This window comes from Sus scrofa, chromosome 3, assembly GCF_054392235.1.
Source record: "Sus scrofa isolate SSC_HxYL_T2T_F1_AM1 chromosome 3, Sscrofa_HxYL_maternal_Yorkshire_Landrace_v2.0, whole genome shotgun sequence".
NCBI lineage: Eukaryota > Metazoa > Chordata > Mammalia > Artiodactyla > Suidae > Sus > Sus scrofa.
The window spans coordinates 42,948,062-42,964,868 of NC_139385.1; the positions used below are offsets into that span (position 1 = coordinate 42,948,062).

Genomic DNA, 16,807 nt, shown 5'->3' on the forward strand with positions numbered 1-16,807 from the left:
GCCGATGCCACAGGCACAGCAAGGCAGGATCCTAGCTGAGTCTGCAACCCATACCACAGCTCATGGCAAACCAGATCCTTAACCCACTGAGTGAGGCCAGGGATTGAACCTGTGTCCTCATGGATACTAGTCGGGTTCATTACCACTGAGCCACGATGGGAACTCCTGTCATTCATATACATATATTTAGAAATCCCTTCATCGGGACAGGAAATCTGAGCTCAATTGACTCTAGTCTTGTTCTGACATCATGAAGAACAAGTTCAAGACAGTCTGTCTAGTCATTTGAGTAAATGAGTTTGGTACCTTGGCTGAGCCGTGTCTTCCTCTATCAATTCCTGTGTAATAGTGGGTCCCTGCCCTTTTCCTGGAGCCAAGCCTCACATTTCCCTCCGAGTGGATTAGGCACAAACGCCACACTCCTCTGGACCAAGAGGTCAGACTAGGGTGACCGCTGAAAAGAGCTGGGCTAACCAGGAACTTTAAATGAACAGGTACATCAACTGTTATCAGTCTGGTTATCAGCGTGACCATGCTTCATCGCATGCCATACACAGGGAAAAAAATCTACAGAAAGAAGATGAAAGGAGAGATCCCGGGTAGCCCTGAAAAGACAGTGTGACTCACCTCCTACCGTCTTTTCGCTTTCTGTTTTCAGTTCTTCCTGAGTAATAGACTGAATTGTCTCCACTTGTGTCCTTAGGGTGTGGAAAATGGCTCTGGATCTTTTCAAGTTATGTTCTTGTCTTGGGGTAATGAGAATAGGTTTAAGTTACTTGCAGCCCAATGATGGGTAACACTGATGCTGATGCTGTGTTGCCTAGCAACAAAAACACATGGAGGATTTCTGTTTACAAGGCCACAAGCAAAGCAGGAAACAAGCATCAAAGCAGACTGAACAGCTAACTTAGAGGTTGGATTGGAACAGACACTTTGCAAAAGGACAAGCTGAAGCACTGCAAGGAGAGCGGGTCTTAGGAGGTTCTTGCAGGGAGCTTCATTCCATGGTATAATAACAACCAAAAACAACAGCTAGCACTGACAGATCCGGCCCTGTATGCTAGGCACTGCTCTAAGTGTTTTACACCTACTAACTCATTTAATTCTCACTTCGATACCATCAGGTATCTGCTGTTATTATCACCATTTTGCAGATGAAGAAATAAGGCATGTCCTCTTAGCTGAATTGTGACAGCGACAAATTTGAGAGCCTAAATTCAGTACAGAGGAGGAACAAGCTTATTCTACCCAATTAGTAAGCAAGATGCATTTCCATTCTTGTTATATGTTAAAAAAAAAACCACCCCTAATCCTAATTTTAGGTGCACCCAGTGCCAAGTACTTATTTCTTTAAACATTGTGTCCTATATTTGTTTCCAAGACAACAAACAGAGTGGGAAAGTACAGCATCCAATCATTTATGTCAGAAATTTGGAGAATCCTCCCCCACTTCCAGAGCCAAAATGTCCTTCATCTGTAAACAGAGGGGGAAGTTGGTATAATTTTATACTTGCTGCATAATAAACGATCCTTTATTCTCCCATCAAGTCCTTATGGGTCTCAGGATACACTTTCCATTCCTGGAATCATGGCTAAATGCTCCTTAAGTGGCGAAAAGTGATCTCTAAGTGGGCTTAAGTTGTGAAATGTACATTATCTGAACGGTGAATTTGGCTGAAATAGAGAAACAGATGGCCCAGGCCCTGTTTCAGCTCCTGAAAGTGAAACAAAGTAGAGAGAAGAGAGAAGGACCATAATCCATAAAACCCAGAGAGGCACAGTTTGAATAACCTCACATGTCAAAAATACATCTCCTTAGCCAGAAAACCAGTTTCAGCTCTCCTCCCCAAAAGCAGCCATGCTTTTGGAGTATTTCTCTTTGCAAGCACTCATTTTCTCTTAAAAATGCAAAAAAAAGAGATGTAGTTTTCTCTTTTAAAAAGTGCCGAGTAAACAGAAGATGACAAAGAAACAAGTAGTATCAACAAGATTTGAATCAGGTTTTCTCTATGGAAATCACCCTACCCCACTCAGCCTCCTGGACAACAGACACTCCTGTTTTCAGGCCCTGTATCCCTTTCCAATGCTCCAAGATTTGATTTATTTTTATAACTACCACTGTTGATGGAAGGTGCTTTATTAGAATTCTTGATTCTTTATGACTCTTCTCCTTTTGTGCCAGCTCTTCCTTTACAGCTACCAAGACTTCCCACTTGCCTCTTGAGTCCGGGGAACATTAAAACTTTCACTGTTTCCAGGCGATGTATTCACCTCTTTCACCTCCCTTCTGACAAATCCTGACCCCATATGTGCAAATCATGACTTTGATAGGAAGAGTATGCAAAGAGGGAGCAGCACAGTAATTAGGAGTCCACACAGCATTCACTTTTACAAAGATGTGACATTCATTTACACTCATTATTTTTCTTGATTCCACAGCTTGAGGGTCTGAAATAGTTGTTCTGGTTTCACTCATAGGAAGGCTGAAGTGAAGTGATTAAGCCAAACAGTGCAGTTGCCCTTATTATAAACATTGAGGATGGATGGATGGATGGAGAGATGGGTGGGTGGATGGATCGATGGATAGATAGATGGGTGGATGGATGGATGGGTAGGTGGGTGGATGGATGGGTGGATGGGTGAGTGGGTGGGTGGATGGATGGATAGATGCATGGGTGGATGGATGGATGGGTAGGTGGGTGGATGGATGGGTGGATGGGTGGATGGGTGAGTGGGTGGGTGGATGGATGGATAGATGCATGGGTGGATGGATAGATGGGTGGGTGGATGGATGGATAGATGCATGGGTGGATGGATAGATGGGTGGGTGGATGGATGGGTGAGTGGGTGGGTGGGTGGGTGGATGGATGGATAGATGGGTGGATGGGTGGATGCATGGATAGATAGGTGAGTGGATGGATGGATGGGTGGGTAGATGGATAGATGAGTGGGTGAGTGGGGGGGATGGATGGATAGATGGGTGGGTGAGTGGATGGATGAGTGGGTGAGTGGGGGGATGGATAAACATACAAGATTGATCTCAGTATTTTCTGCACAATGCTGCCTGGTGTCATTAAAGAAAACAAAACTTCATAAAGCTAGATCTTTAGAGATCTAGTCAGCATAAGCAATAGTGGGGTCTAAGAGATGGTTCTGTGTAAGAAGTTGGCAAAGGCTGGATCTTCAGCATGTCCGGATCTAGAAGGAGGGAGGGAGCCATGAAAACCAAAGGACACTCACGTTCCTGACAGAAAACTGTTTTAATGAGAATGTCTGTGATTAAAAGCCTGTACTTGCTCTTTTCCGTCCCACCCCCATCCCATCAAGTCCTCCAAAACTCGACTTCAGACAAAAGCCCTCTTTTTCATGAGCCTACCCAGATGTCTGCCTTTCTCTCCTCCAGCTCTGCCCCTTTGAAACCTGACTTCCTTTCAAGTGTGGAAACCGGGGTCAAGCCTCTGTCTGAAGTGAAGGCTTCAGGCTTTCATTCTCTCTGAAGATTTCCCCTCATCTTTGACCTCACCATCAGCAAGACAGCTCGTCCTGTATCTGGAATGCGATTGCACCGGCGCCTACTTCGGATAAGGTGCATCAAGTTAGGTCTGCCTCCAAGGAACGCAGCAAACCCTCGGAAAATTCACCACCACCGAGGGGCTTGGCAACATGAGAAAAGCGAAAAACCTTCTCCCTCTGCAGTCCCAGGAGACCATCCTTCCAGTCCAAATAAGCCCCTCCCTTTTTCTTTCCAAATATTCTAAACACCGATCTTTCCCCACATCTCGAAGTCATTGAATGAGAGAAACAAGAGACCCCCCCCGCTGTGCCTGGTCCCATCTCTGCTGGGCACCCGTGCTCCGTTTTTCCCTTCTGGTCTGTCCCCATGCGCAGGCCTGTCTTGTTTCGACCTTGTATTCCCCAAGCCCAGTCCAGTGCCTGTCACCGTAGGAGACCCTCGATAAATATTAGTCGAATAAATGAATGGCTGAGGCATATGCAGTAGGGAGACGAATGAATCTTATTAAATTTAGTCTGATGTTAGAATAGGATTAGGGAAAGCCTTTAGGGGTTGGAGCTTATTAATAAACAGTTGCATGATATTAAACTATGAAGACAAGGGGAAAAAAAACCAGCTCATTATTCTGATATTTCCCTCATAACGCAAAGCCAATGAGTACGCTGCATTTAGAGAAGGCAGGCGATATATTTAAGCCCTGCAAATATCAACACCAGCACACAGCCTCCATACAATCTAATTTGTTCCCTAACACAATCCATCATGACTGAAGTATGTTTTTGCTTATAGGGATCATAAAAACTCACTTGATGTATTGCTTTTTTATTTCTCCCCCTCTGTGTTCTCTGGGAAAATTCAGTTATGCATGGGTCTCTTTCTTTAGGAGAAAAAAGAGAGAGAGAGAGAGAGATTCTTTGTCACCTGGGCATTTACAAACACAAGCTTACTTTTCCCCCTAAAGAAAAGGTACCATAAAATGGGAGTTTCATCAATGGCCCCATCGGTACTTTGTTTGGAGACCAACCTGTACTCAGCCTCTCTTCTGAAGGCAGCTCGCTTTCGGGGTCTAAAAAAAAAAAAAAGTCTCAACTCTTGATGAGATGCTCAGCCAGCCACTGTCTCAAATATTTACGGCTGGTGATTCGTGTTAACAGTCAACAGGTCAACAGGACAACTGCAGGTGTGATTTCATAGCGTGCCTCTCACGGACAGTTTTCTTGGGGCTCCCTAATGCTTGTCACAATCAGGACTGGCAAATGGGGGGCTCTGAAGGACCCTCTTCATGGATTCGGTCAGGATTCTCCTCTCCTGGGGGTGGCTCTGGAGCTGGGATGGAGGAGGAGGGGCGAGGCCAGGCAATTCACAGGGAGGTAGATCAGGAGATGTTTTTTTTTTTCCCCCTTTTTCCTGGGATGTCCTGACGGGACCACAACAGGGATCTCTATTCCAATACAAACAGCTTAAGGAGGGTGGGGAGTGGCAAAGGGAGGAAATAGGAAACGGTGGGGGGCGGGGGGTGTGGAATGGACACAGAGAGAGAGCAGAAACAGAGGGGGGAGAGAGACCAGGTGGGGAGAGACAGACGGAGGAAATAGAGGGGGAGATAGAAAGAGAGGGAGGGAGACAGAGAAACAGGAGGAGGAGACAGGAGGAGGATAAAGAGAAAGAAAGAAAAAATAATAATCGGGTTCCCTAGTCTCAGTTTCACGCAGACTCCAAATCTGCGGATTCCAACACTGAACTTTTGATGACCATCCGGGTAGCAAGTAAATCTCAGGCTTTCTTGCCTCCTCCCTAAACCCCACACCTTCACTTTGTCCACAACAGGGAAACCCTGGGGTAAGAGTTCCCTGGGAAAGAGATGAGAGACCCTGACAACTACAGGGGTGGGAGGTCATGTAAAAAAAAAAATAAGATGCAGGAACCAACATGTCTCTTCAGGCCGGCCACTACCCAGCATGACTTAAACTTGGCCAGCACAACCCAAACCCCCAGTTTTGCTCCCAGAACCTTCACTGAGGGCAAAGGGATGAGGCACATTCTGTCACCAAGCGGATAAAAGAAGCACCTGCAAAATTAGGGAGCGATTCCATTCATTGTGCACCCAGAGAGGATGGAGAAAATCAGGCATCAGGCAAAATATCCAGAGTGATGATGGTTGTGGGACTCTGAGTACTGCTTATCGGGTACCTTTCTGCGTTTTCCAAGTTTCCTATGATAGCCTAAAATCCTACGGATCTGTCTTGCTGGGCTCCTCTCACACGGGCCTCTCCTGTATCTGCCTGTGAGCTGCCCTCCCCTCCCCTGAAGCTCCCCCCACCCTGCCCCACCATCATTCCTGTCTCTTTACTCTCTGCCTGCCTTCCCAGGCTGCAGACTCCGGTGAGGGTAGGAAAGGCACCTGTTCAATTCTGTCTCCTCGGAGATGAGCAGGTCATAGTCCCTTACCATCCATGCGCTCAAAGAACAATAGAGTGACTGCTCATTTTAAATGAGAAGAAGAGCAATAAATGCTTTGTCAAGATCCTGCTGGACAGTCAAAAGCCTTGACTCACTCTCATATGCCATAAAAGATCTGCAGCCTCAGTTCTGCGCCCCAGCAAAGATTCTACAGGAAGCACCATCCTCCCAGACCCGCCTGCCAAGAGCTGGTAACGCAGGAGTCTAGAGTCTATATTGGAAAATATGAAGGAAAAGTCAAAACTCTGAAATAGCCGACAGCAGCCAATGGCCAAATGTACAAGGGTAGCCCGTGGTCAATAGCAGCTTAGCGTCCACTGATGATTCTCATGTGGAAATGCAGGCAAATCTGTGACTTTCACGTTCAGAAACATAATAAACTTCAAGGGTCCGTGGGAGTGCAAGATTTTAGTAAGAATTTTCACTATACAGACTAGCTTGAAACGAGCGGTTTTCAAAGAACATGATTCTTCTCTCCAGCTTACACCTGCAGATACAATGTGCAGGGTGGTCAGGATGCTGACACAGGCTTGTCCTTTGGGGGACAGACCTCATCTGAGTCCTCATTTAACCTGGAACATGTCCCATTAAGTCTTAAAGCTGGAGTCTGTCTGTCACACGGGAAAAGTAGATCTGACAGCAGAGGTCTCAGGGAATTTGGAGCAATACATTTATACCAATACTTGGCACATAAAAGGGCTCAAAACATGCCAGCCACCTTTCAAGATTGATAATATTATCCATATATTATTTATAGACATTTACGTATTTACATATGCATTATACAATACATAAATTATACATAATAGGTAAAGCATATATGTACTTTTTTTTTTTTTTTTTGCTTTTTGAGGCTGCACCTATGGCACATGGAAGTTCCCAGGCTAAGGGTTGAATCAGAGCTGTAGCTGCCAGCCTACACCCCAGCTCACAGCAACGCCAGATCCTTAACCCACTGAGCAAGGCCAGGGATCGAACTCACACCCTCGTGGACACTAGTCAGGTTCGTTACCACTGAGCCATGATGGGAACTCACATATATGTACATTTTATATATTTATATATAATTCTTATCATTCTCTCCTGTCCCCTCCTAGCATTTTATAGGGTGTTTCCTAATAAATAGATCCATACAAACCAAAACAGGAAACAAAACTTTGATGTGTTGAGAAGGAGCCTCAAATGGCAGTGTGTTCCCTGAGTTACAGCTGTGACCAAGGGCTGTCATCCCGAATGAGCAAGCAAGAAACAGAGATGCTGCAAAATGAACACGATGACCCAGAGATCTCCGCTTTGATTTAATTTTATCTGGGGCATCAAGGTGAATATAACCCTCTATTTCTTCCAAAAGAAAAAACTGTCATGAATAGTCTTGCTCCCTAAGATGGTTCTTTGCGTTTGACTTCACTTGAGTCACTAACAGTCGAATAATTATTTTCCTTGTCTAAATTCAGACACTGAAGGTCCAGTCTGTTGATGTTCTTACTCTTCCCCCTCGAAGAAGGGACCCCCCCCCGCCCCTCTTTATCCAACCTTCTCTTCACGCCAGACATTCCAGGGGCTTCCGTCCATTTTGCCCTCTTTCTGCTCTTCCAAACTCTCTTTTTGTTTCTTGCCCTTCATCACATGTTGTTACCAGATGCTACTATGATTGGTTTACAGTGTCCAACCAGCCTGCAAGAGGTGGGGGTGGGATGACATCACGAGCCCCTTGCATAATTCCCACTCGCGGTCCTTGACGTTAAAATAGTGACCGAAGCCCTATGGTATGCGAGGCACCATTCGGCCTCAAGTATGAAAAAAGGTGAAAATTGCTAAGATGAGACCACTACTGAGAAGAAGTTTCCAATCTAGAGGAAAAGCTAGACCCTGGTAAATGGGCTGGCACGTAGGAGAGTAAGAGAGGCATCCACAAATATTGCTACCCTGTAACCATCACTGCGAATAATAATAACGACAGCAACAAGATCAAGGAATATTTAGCAGGCACTCACACTGTGCTTCTAAGAACCTTCAATGAACAATCTCATCTGGTGCATGGGGTTCTGTCCATCGGGATGAAGGTGACAGGAGAGTTGTCTGAGGGAGAGAGGATGACACTCTTTTAAGACCCACAGGACATGCCGGGGTCCTGATCCTGATCCTGAAACACTGTTAGGGAAACTCTTTGGGAGGTGGATTGTTTCAGGTCTGCAATGCGGCATCCACTGCATGAATCTGGACCATCATGTCATCTAAGGCTGCAAGACAGCCATCGAAGACAAGCAGCGTCATGTCAAAGGAACTCCCAGGCAACCTGAAGAGCCTCCCAGGGGTCAGAGGGTGAATAATCAGAGTATCAATAAAGACACTAACTTCAGCCCTCGAGTTTACGATCATACAAAAGCCTCTGGTCACCATCGCAGGATGTACATGAACTGATTCGTTCACTTGAAAACAAAAAAGGAAAATCAAAACTCTCCTTCTATGTCCCATACAAGCTGGATCCCTGAAGAGCCTAACAGTAGATTGGATATTGTTTGTTTGGTGGTTTTTTGTTTTTGTTTTTGTTTTTGTTTTGGCATACAGAAATTCCCAGGCCAGGGGCTGAACCCGCACCACAGCAGTGACAACACCGGATCTTTAACGGCGAGGCCACCAGCGAACTCTTATTCTTGAGAAGTATCTCAGTAAATCCATGAAGAAGGGAGGATAAAACTAGACAATCACCACTTTGCAACCCCTAAAGAATTTGTGGGTCCCGATGCTGAGCACCCATGGTTCCAGTATCACAGAAAGAAGATAAACTGATACGACAGGAAGAGCAGATACTGCAGCACTGAACTTGTATCTAATCAAGACTCTGGAACGGGAGTTCCTGGCATGGCTCAGGAGAAACGAACCTGACCAGCCTCCATGAGGACGCAGGTTTGATCCCTGGCCTCACTCAGTGGGTTAAGGATCTGGTGTTGCTGTGAGCGGGGGTGTAGGTTGCAGACGGGGCTTGGATCTGTTGTTGCTGTGGCCGTGGTGTAGGCTGGCAGCTGAAGCTCCGATTCCACCCCTAGCCTGGGAACCTCCATGTGCCATGGGTGCAGCCCTAAAAAGACAAAAAAAAAAAAAAAAAAAAAAAGACTCTGGAATGAGTTACTACGTGAAATACAAAAGACAAAGGACCAGGTAAAACTATACCCAGGATGCAACCAGCAAACCGCAGGCCGCGGGACATGCTGCATGGAAAACAGCCTGTTTCTTTCAGCCATGTCGACAAGCACCACAGAGAAACTGTAAACATGGACCAAAACGTGGGCGTCAAACTGATGAAAAGATCCTTAAAGCAGATCAAAAGAGCCTTCCCTACCCAATGGGTGATCTGAATCCTGGTTCAAATGAACAGATAGATGATACGTCTGAGAAAATCGGATAAATGATGCTTTAGTGATGGAGAGTGCTGAGGCGTCACTGTTAGTTTGTAGCAAGTACGATGGGTAAGTGAGAAAAAGACGTCTTTGCTGATGTTAGATAAGATGGCAACTAGCCAAAACAACACACACACACAACAGCAATTGCTGGCGAGGACGTGGAGCACCTGGAGCCTTTGCACACTGCTGGTGAGAATGTAAACTGGTGCAGCCACTAGAGCAAAGCAGCTGGACGGTCCTCAGAAAAATTAAAAATTGAATCACCATAGGATCCAGCAACATCACATCTGAGTGTTTCTCCCAACGATCCCACACCCTCATGGGAACTGCAACATTCTTCACAACAGCCAAGATATGGAAACAAACTAAATATCCATCCACAGATAAATGGATAAAGACAGTGAGGTATGCGCATACGACAGAACACCCAGTCAGCATTAAAAAGAAGGAAATCCTGGAGTTCCCGTCGTGGCGCAGTGGTTAACGAATCCGACTAGGAACCATGAGGTTTCGGGTTCGGTCCCTGCCCTTGCTCAGTGGGTTAACTATCCGGGCTTGCTGTGAGCTGTGGTGTAGGTTGCAGACGCGGCTCGGATCCCGCGTTGCTATGGCTCTGGCGTAGGCCGGTGGCTACAGCTCCGATTCGACCCCTAGCCTGGGAACCTCCATATGCCGCGGGAGCGGCCCAAGAAATAGCAACAACAACAACAACAACAACAAAAGACAAAAAAAAAAAAAAAAAAAGAAGAAGGAAATCCTGCCATGTGGGACCACAGGGGTGAACCCATAGAGGACACTGTGCAAAGTGAAATAAGCCAGAGAAGGGACAGATAAGTGTAGGGTCCCACTTAGATGAAGCCTCTCAAAGAGTCTAATTCACAGAAACAGAGTAGAAGGGTGGGTGCCTGGGGCTGTGGGGAGGGAGCCACGGGCTTTTAATTCAGCAGGACAAACTCAGTCCTGCCTCGTGCCTAGTTAACAACATTGCATGTGCACTTAACATTTTTTTAAGAGGGTAGACCTCAGGTTAAATCACATAAAAATTAAATCTATGGGAGTTCCCATCCTGGCTCAGTGGTGAACAAACCCGAATAGTACCCATGAGGATGCGGGTGAATTCACTGGCCTTGCTCAGCGGGTTAAGGATCCGGCGTTGCCATGAGCTGTGGGGTAGGTTGCAGACGAGTCTCAGATCCTGCACTGCTGTGGCTGTGGTGTAGGCCAGCAGCTACAGCTCCGATTCAACCCCTAGCCTGGAAACCTCCATGCACCATGGGTACAGCCCTAAAAAGACAAGACAAAAGACAAAAAAAAAAAAAATTAAAATCAATGAAGTTAAAATTTTGAAAAGCAAAGCAAAGACGTCTTATCCCTTAGAAATGCAAACTGAACCATGCAGAGAACGATGATAGGATGTTTGGAGTTTCCTTCAAAGTAACACGAGCTGGGGGCGTGGGGGGAGGGACGGAGGGGTACATAAACCCAGACTGACCACCCTTTGAGAATTACTGCCGCTGAGGGATGCTGGGTTTGGGGCTTCTCTTTCTCTAATGGCGTAAACTTTTGCATAAGAAGTTTCTTTTTTAAAACAATCCACAGGAGAGGAGGTAAAGTGACAATGAGCAAAATTATGATCAAGGTTCCTACAGCCTGGCACGGTTTTTTCCACGTCTAGCCTCCGCCTATATAATGCTGTAAAAGTCCGCGTCTATGAGTTCCCATCATGGTGCAGTGGTTAACGAATCCGACTAGGAACCATGAGGTTGCGGGTTCAATCCCTGCCCTTGCTCTGTGGGTTAAGGATCCAGCGTTGCCGTGAGTTGTGGTGTAGGTTGCACACGCGGCTCGGATCCCGCGTTGCTGTGGCTCTGGTGTAGGCCGGCGGCTACAGCTCTGATTGTACCCCTAGCCTGGGAACCTCCATATGCCAAGGGAGCGGCCCAAGAAATGGCAAAAAGACAAAAAAAAATAAAATAAAATAATAAAGTCAGTGTCTAAAAGCGATGCCAACCCCCTTTAGCCAAGATAACCATTTATATTCCGTGCCCTTCTGAAACCATCACGAACCGTGTCCTAAGAGAAAGAATGTGAAGCCTTTAAAGCACATGAATTAATTATCAGTAGGAAGGAAGGAAAACCCGAATCTACCTCTTGGAGGTATTAATACCCAAAAGCTGTTGCAACTCCCCTTCCCAACTCTGGAAAGGTCGCTGGTATGTGATGAACGATGGGGTCGCTGAAGGTCACGGTATATTAAAAGTGAGCGGAATTTTAAGAGTTTACTGCCAAGAAAATTTTCTCCAGGGAATGTATTAAGCCCCAGCAAGGTTACGGAGTTATTTGGGGGTTTTAATGCTACTTTTATTAATAATAACCTTTCCAGGGTGCATCAATGGAGAAGGCACACACTTTAATCCAGAAAGGTGGGTCTTACATTATTGCCGGGAACATGAAATAATGAAATTTCTGTGGCAGAAGGGAAGAAATCACAGTTTGGTGGGTGACTGGCAGAGAGAGCCATGCTTCAAGGTACATAAGCATCGGAGGCTACCGATAGTTCAGAGGCATCAATCGTCGGGGAGAAATCTGAGCTACTTGGAAGAAAATGGGACTACACGTTAGACTGCATGCTTATATTTCTATTTCCAAACCATCACGGAACTTCAAAAGGTACGAGGAACTCAGGGTACATGTTCTGCTGGGTGTGGGAGAGAAAAAAATAAGCACCTGTCCACTTGCCCTTCTGAAGCACTGAGGAATGTTCCAAGGCAGGAGGAAGAGTCAGAGGTCAGAGGTCAAACCCCACCTCAGCCAAGTTCAGCCCCCGGACTCAGCCTCCCTCAGCACAGCTATAAAATGAAACCGGTAAACACCTCTCCCACAAAGCTGCTGAGAATACTCACCCAGAGTATCTACACAGAGAAAATGCACATTCTAAATGGCACATGCCCAATTTCTGGCACATATTAACCGTAATATAAATGTCTCTTTTAAATTCACACTATTTTAAAACCGTACAAAGACCCTGGCCTTTGGATCCATGTAACATTTTCTTCATTCTCTTTATTAAATGAACAATTCCTCTATTATACAGCAAACACAACTCTGAAGTGAAGTCTGAGTTCCAATCCCAGACTGGAAAAAAAAAAAAAGTTTTTTTTCTTTTTAGGGCCACACCTGCAGCGGATGGAAGTTCCTGGGCTAGAGTTGAATCCAAGCTGCAGCTGCAGGCCACAGCCACACTAGATCCGAGCCGCATCTGCAACCTACACTGCAGCTTGTGGCAACTCACGGAGTGAGGCCTGGGATTGAACCTGCATCCTCACGGAGACAACATCCAGTCACCCACTGAGCCACAGTGGGAACTCCTGAGACTAAAATTTTTATTGGCTATGAAACCCTAGGCAAACTGCTTTATCTTTAAGACATTTATGTCTATATGTCTTTAAAAAGGGACAGAAATAGTAAACCCCCTTCTGTGGTTGTTGTGAGTTCAGTGAGATAATGGCTGCAAAATGCTTGAAGTCTACACATGGCAAACAGCCCACACATAAATACTAAGCAAGCATCCCCTGCCTTTACAAGGCTCCATCTATGGTGCTGATTTCATTCATCCTGGACCATTCCACTTGGGGATTAAATAATCTCATCCGACTGAGTTCCCATCTTGGCTCAGTGGAAACAAATCTGACTCGCATCCATGAGGATGCAGGTTCAATCCCTGGCCTCGCTCAGTGGGTTAAGGATCCATCGTTTCTGTGAGCTGTGGTATAGGTTGCAGACGTGGCTCGGATCCTGCGTTGCTGTGGCTGTGGTGTAGGCCAGCAGTTACCACTGATTTGACCCCTAGCTTGGGAACTTCCATATGCCGCAGGTGCAGCCCTAAAAAGACAAAATAATAATAATAATAATAATAATAATCGTCATCCCATCTGTGAGGAAGTTATCCCTGGCCCCTAACGTCCCCCTGCATTGCTGTCTGTTGCCTGCTGGTTCTGCCCTTGCTGCAGATGGAAGATAGCCAGGATTGGCGTGCCCATCACCAAAAACCCCAGAGTTTTCGAAAGCTCCTGTCCTGTGGCATCTGGCCTCTTTCCTCGGGAACACAATTCAAAGGAATGAGCTTTTCAGAGAAATTTCATCTGTTATCCTCTGCCAAGAGCCACCACAGAGAAAGGATATACCTAAAAGCCAAATCGCTTTTATGGTGCCATGCCCATGAATCCCTGGGGAAGGAGGGGCCCGTCCATCTACTTCTGAACATGTGTGTGGGGTTGGCTAAGAGAAGTGCGCTGGTACAAGCAAGCGCACACATGGGCACACACACTGCTGACAGTGCCGCCTGTCGATAAAGAACATTCGAATGTCAGGTGCTGGTTTAATTTGTTGTGTAGTCAATTTTCCTGCCCCTCAAGGCTCATTAGCCAAGCAATCATTCCGTATGATCCTGTGTCCTCCGGGTTTCCTCCTTGGGTCCAGGAACACATCTCCAGCACCATCCCCAGCAGCAGGCGACCTTCACGAGCAACCTTGCCTGGCTTTGCTGAAAGGACGCCAGCACCGCACATGTGTGTCTCTTCCCCAACATCCATTAACTCCGTTTACCATGTATTTAGACATCTGCCCAAGGAACCCACACGCTTATTTCTCCTTCCCTCCATCATCATCCAACACCATGTCCGTGTCCTCACACCGTGTCCCTCTGGGAGAGACATCCAGATCAAGCCCACGTCAAGGTTTACGGAAAGGTTACATCCCAGTTACTCTTGAAATCGCAGCAAAGGCTGCTATGAGGCTGAGGTCTGGGAGTCTTGGTTTCAAGAAGGACCCAAAGGTGCTCGCCTGAAAACCTGGGGCCGATCTTTCTTCAGATCCATGATGGTTCCTTGGCATCCACCCTTCTCCAGCTACAGCCTGTCTTTCTGAAAATGCATCGATAAGATGACTTTTTTATTCTATTGTATTATGTTTTTAGGGCTTACGCCCACGGCATATGAAGGTTCCCAGGCCAGGAGTCCAATTGGAGCTACGGCTGCCAGTCTACACCACAGCCACAGCAACATGGGATCTGAGCCACGTCTGCGACCTACACCACAGCTCACGGCATCGATAGATGCCAGGGATCAAACCCAAGTCCTCGTGGCTCATTACCCAAGAGCCACAATAGGAACTCCCAACAAGTTGACTTCTAATGTGATAAAGTGTGGATGCCCCCTCCCACCAAATTCTATCTTTAAATTCTATCTTTAGACTGGACTTCTTCCTTGATCTCTAGACTTGGGTATAAACTCTGTTCTTCAATCCATACTTGAAAGTTTCCCGGGCATCTCAAGCTTGTTCAAAATGGAGATCTTGAGTCTTGAAAGGCCCAACAGATGGACTGGTTCCTCCATCTTCAAGTCACTGCCAGGTACCCACAGGCTGGGAGTCCCCCCTTCTTCCTCCCTTCCCTTCGCTCCTCCATCCGTTGGTGTGACCACCGAATGTTATCCATCCCATGGCCATTTTTCTTGGACTGGCCACCAACACCTCTAACTTTGGGCTCCTCTGAGTCTACTCACCAGTTCCCCTGTGTCTCTGCTCTTGACACATCTGTCACATAGCAACCAAAGGGATCCTTTTAACACATAAATCAGAAGCTATTTCCTCCTTGCTGAGACCTCTCCAGCGGTTTCCCTAGGTACTTAGGGAGGAGCTCCAAGCCCTCGTCTAGGGTGCAATCCCCTGCGCGGTCTGTCCATCCAACCTCTTCATTTCATTCACCCCCTCACTCACTGCACCAAGGATACACGGACCCCCTTTCTGCTCCCCAATCAATCAATCTCATTTCTACTCTCAGGGCCTTTGCCCCCGCTTTTCTCTTTTCCTGGAAAGGTGTTCCCTGGAGCCTCTGCCTGCCTTATTCTCAGCCTTCATGTCACAGACAAAATGCCATCTCTGCCGAGAAACTTCCCACCCACGGTAGCGAATCAAACTATACGCCCATCCTCCACAAAAGGATACTCCCTCGTGCAGCAAGCTTTATTTTGTTTTATTTTATTTATGTCTTTTTAGGGCCGCCCCTGCAGCATGTGGAGGTTCCCAGGCTAGTGGTTGAATTGGAGCTGCAGCTGCCGGCCTATACCACAGCCACAGCAATGCCAGATCTGAGCCATGTCTGTGACTTACCCCACAGCTCGTGGCAACACTGGATCCTTAATCCACTGAGCAAGGCCAGGGATCAAACCCGCAACCTCATGGACACTAGTCAGGTTCGTTTCCACTGAGCCACAGTGGGAACCCCCAAGCTTTATTTAGTGCATAGTGCTTATATCACCTGTACTTCTCTTGTTGACTCCTATTTACTCCTGAAATATCTCTTGCCACTCCCTTCACTGGAGTCTCCAAGGGCAAGAAGCCCATTTATCTTTTGCATTGAATTATGTTTAGCCATTAAAAAATGCCTAGTGTATGAAGAGTGTCTAATACATATTCACTGAATGAACAAAAAATGAATAGATGGATGGATATGAGAGGCTTGGCTGTGTTAGAAAACCATTGAAGACTCCACTGAGTTTATAGCCATAAAACTCAAGTTAACCTACAGTTTCCTGACCCTTAGAGAATGCGGAACCTTGACTCAAGCCGCCAAAGACCCAAACATGAACGTTCAGCCATCCTAAGAAGTGATCTGTCACCCTCCAAATGCCCAACCTCCTTACCCCTCAAAGGATGTTCTGACATCAGCAGCATCAGCGTTACTCAGGAGTTTATCAGAATTTCAGAATCTCAGGCCCCACCCCAGACTTACTGAATCAGCATTTGCATTTTAACAAGATTCTCTGGTGATCTGCATGCCCATCAAAATTTGAGAAGCTTTATTTTGGGTCCATTGCTATGAGCCCTGATGCTTATTAGAAGCCCCATCCTGGACCAATTAAATTTGAGTCTCTGGGGCCTCTGGCTGGCCATCATGGATGCCTTTAAGGCTCTCTCAAGTATCTTAATATGCAAACAATAGTTAGAACCACTGATGGAGCATAAAGACAAGCATCTCGAAATTTTGCAAACTCTGTGTCTGTGACAGCAGAGGGACTATTATTCCAAAACTGAAACAAAGATGATGCGGAAACATGAGGAACAGTGACAAAACCCCAGCTCTGTGGACCCCGGAGCAGACCCAGGCTCAGACGATGCCCCAGAAGAGAGAACCAACTTCGGGCTTGTGACTTAGACCAAGGGAGGGGCTTAGTGTGTGTTACTGAGTTTTCACGGTTCTCATAGGGAAACGCACATACAGATATTTCATAATATTTCTCCAGAATAAAGAAAGGGAACCACCTGAAGTACACAAGCATCTTCAGATATTACCCATAACTTCACACCTTTTTAAAATTTCACACCTTCCTCAAAGGCAGATGCTGTTTACCTGTGGCACGATAATGTTTGGAAA

General features: G+C 46.3%; 1 protein-coding gene and 1 long non-coding RNA gene across 17 annotated transcripts in view; both read right to left on the reverse strand.

Annotated features, from left to right (window-relative positions):
* The window catches only part of RBFOX1 (RNA binding fox-1 homolog 1), a 2,264,635-nt gene that overhangs the window by 1,570,372 nt on the left and 677,456 nt on the right, over positions 1-16,807 (reverse strand). The gene's annotated exons all lie outside the window — the stretch shown is intronic.
* On the reverse strand, positions 1,927-9,093 carry LOC146404570 (uncharacterized). Its single transcript, XR_014840867.1, has 2 exons — positions 7,190-9,093; positions 1,927-6,858 (listed from the first exon to the last, which is right to left on the reverse strand). It is a non-coding gene; the product is annotated as an uncharacterized LOC146404570 (long non-coding RNA).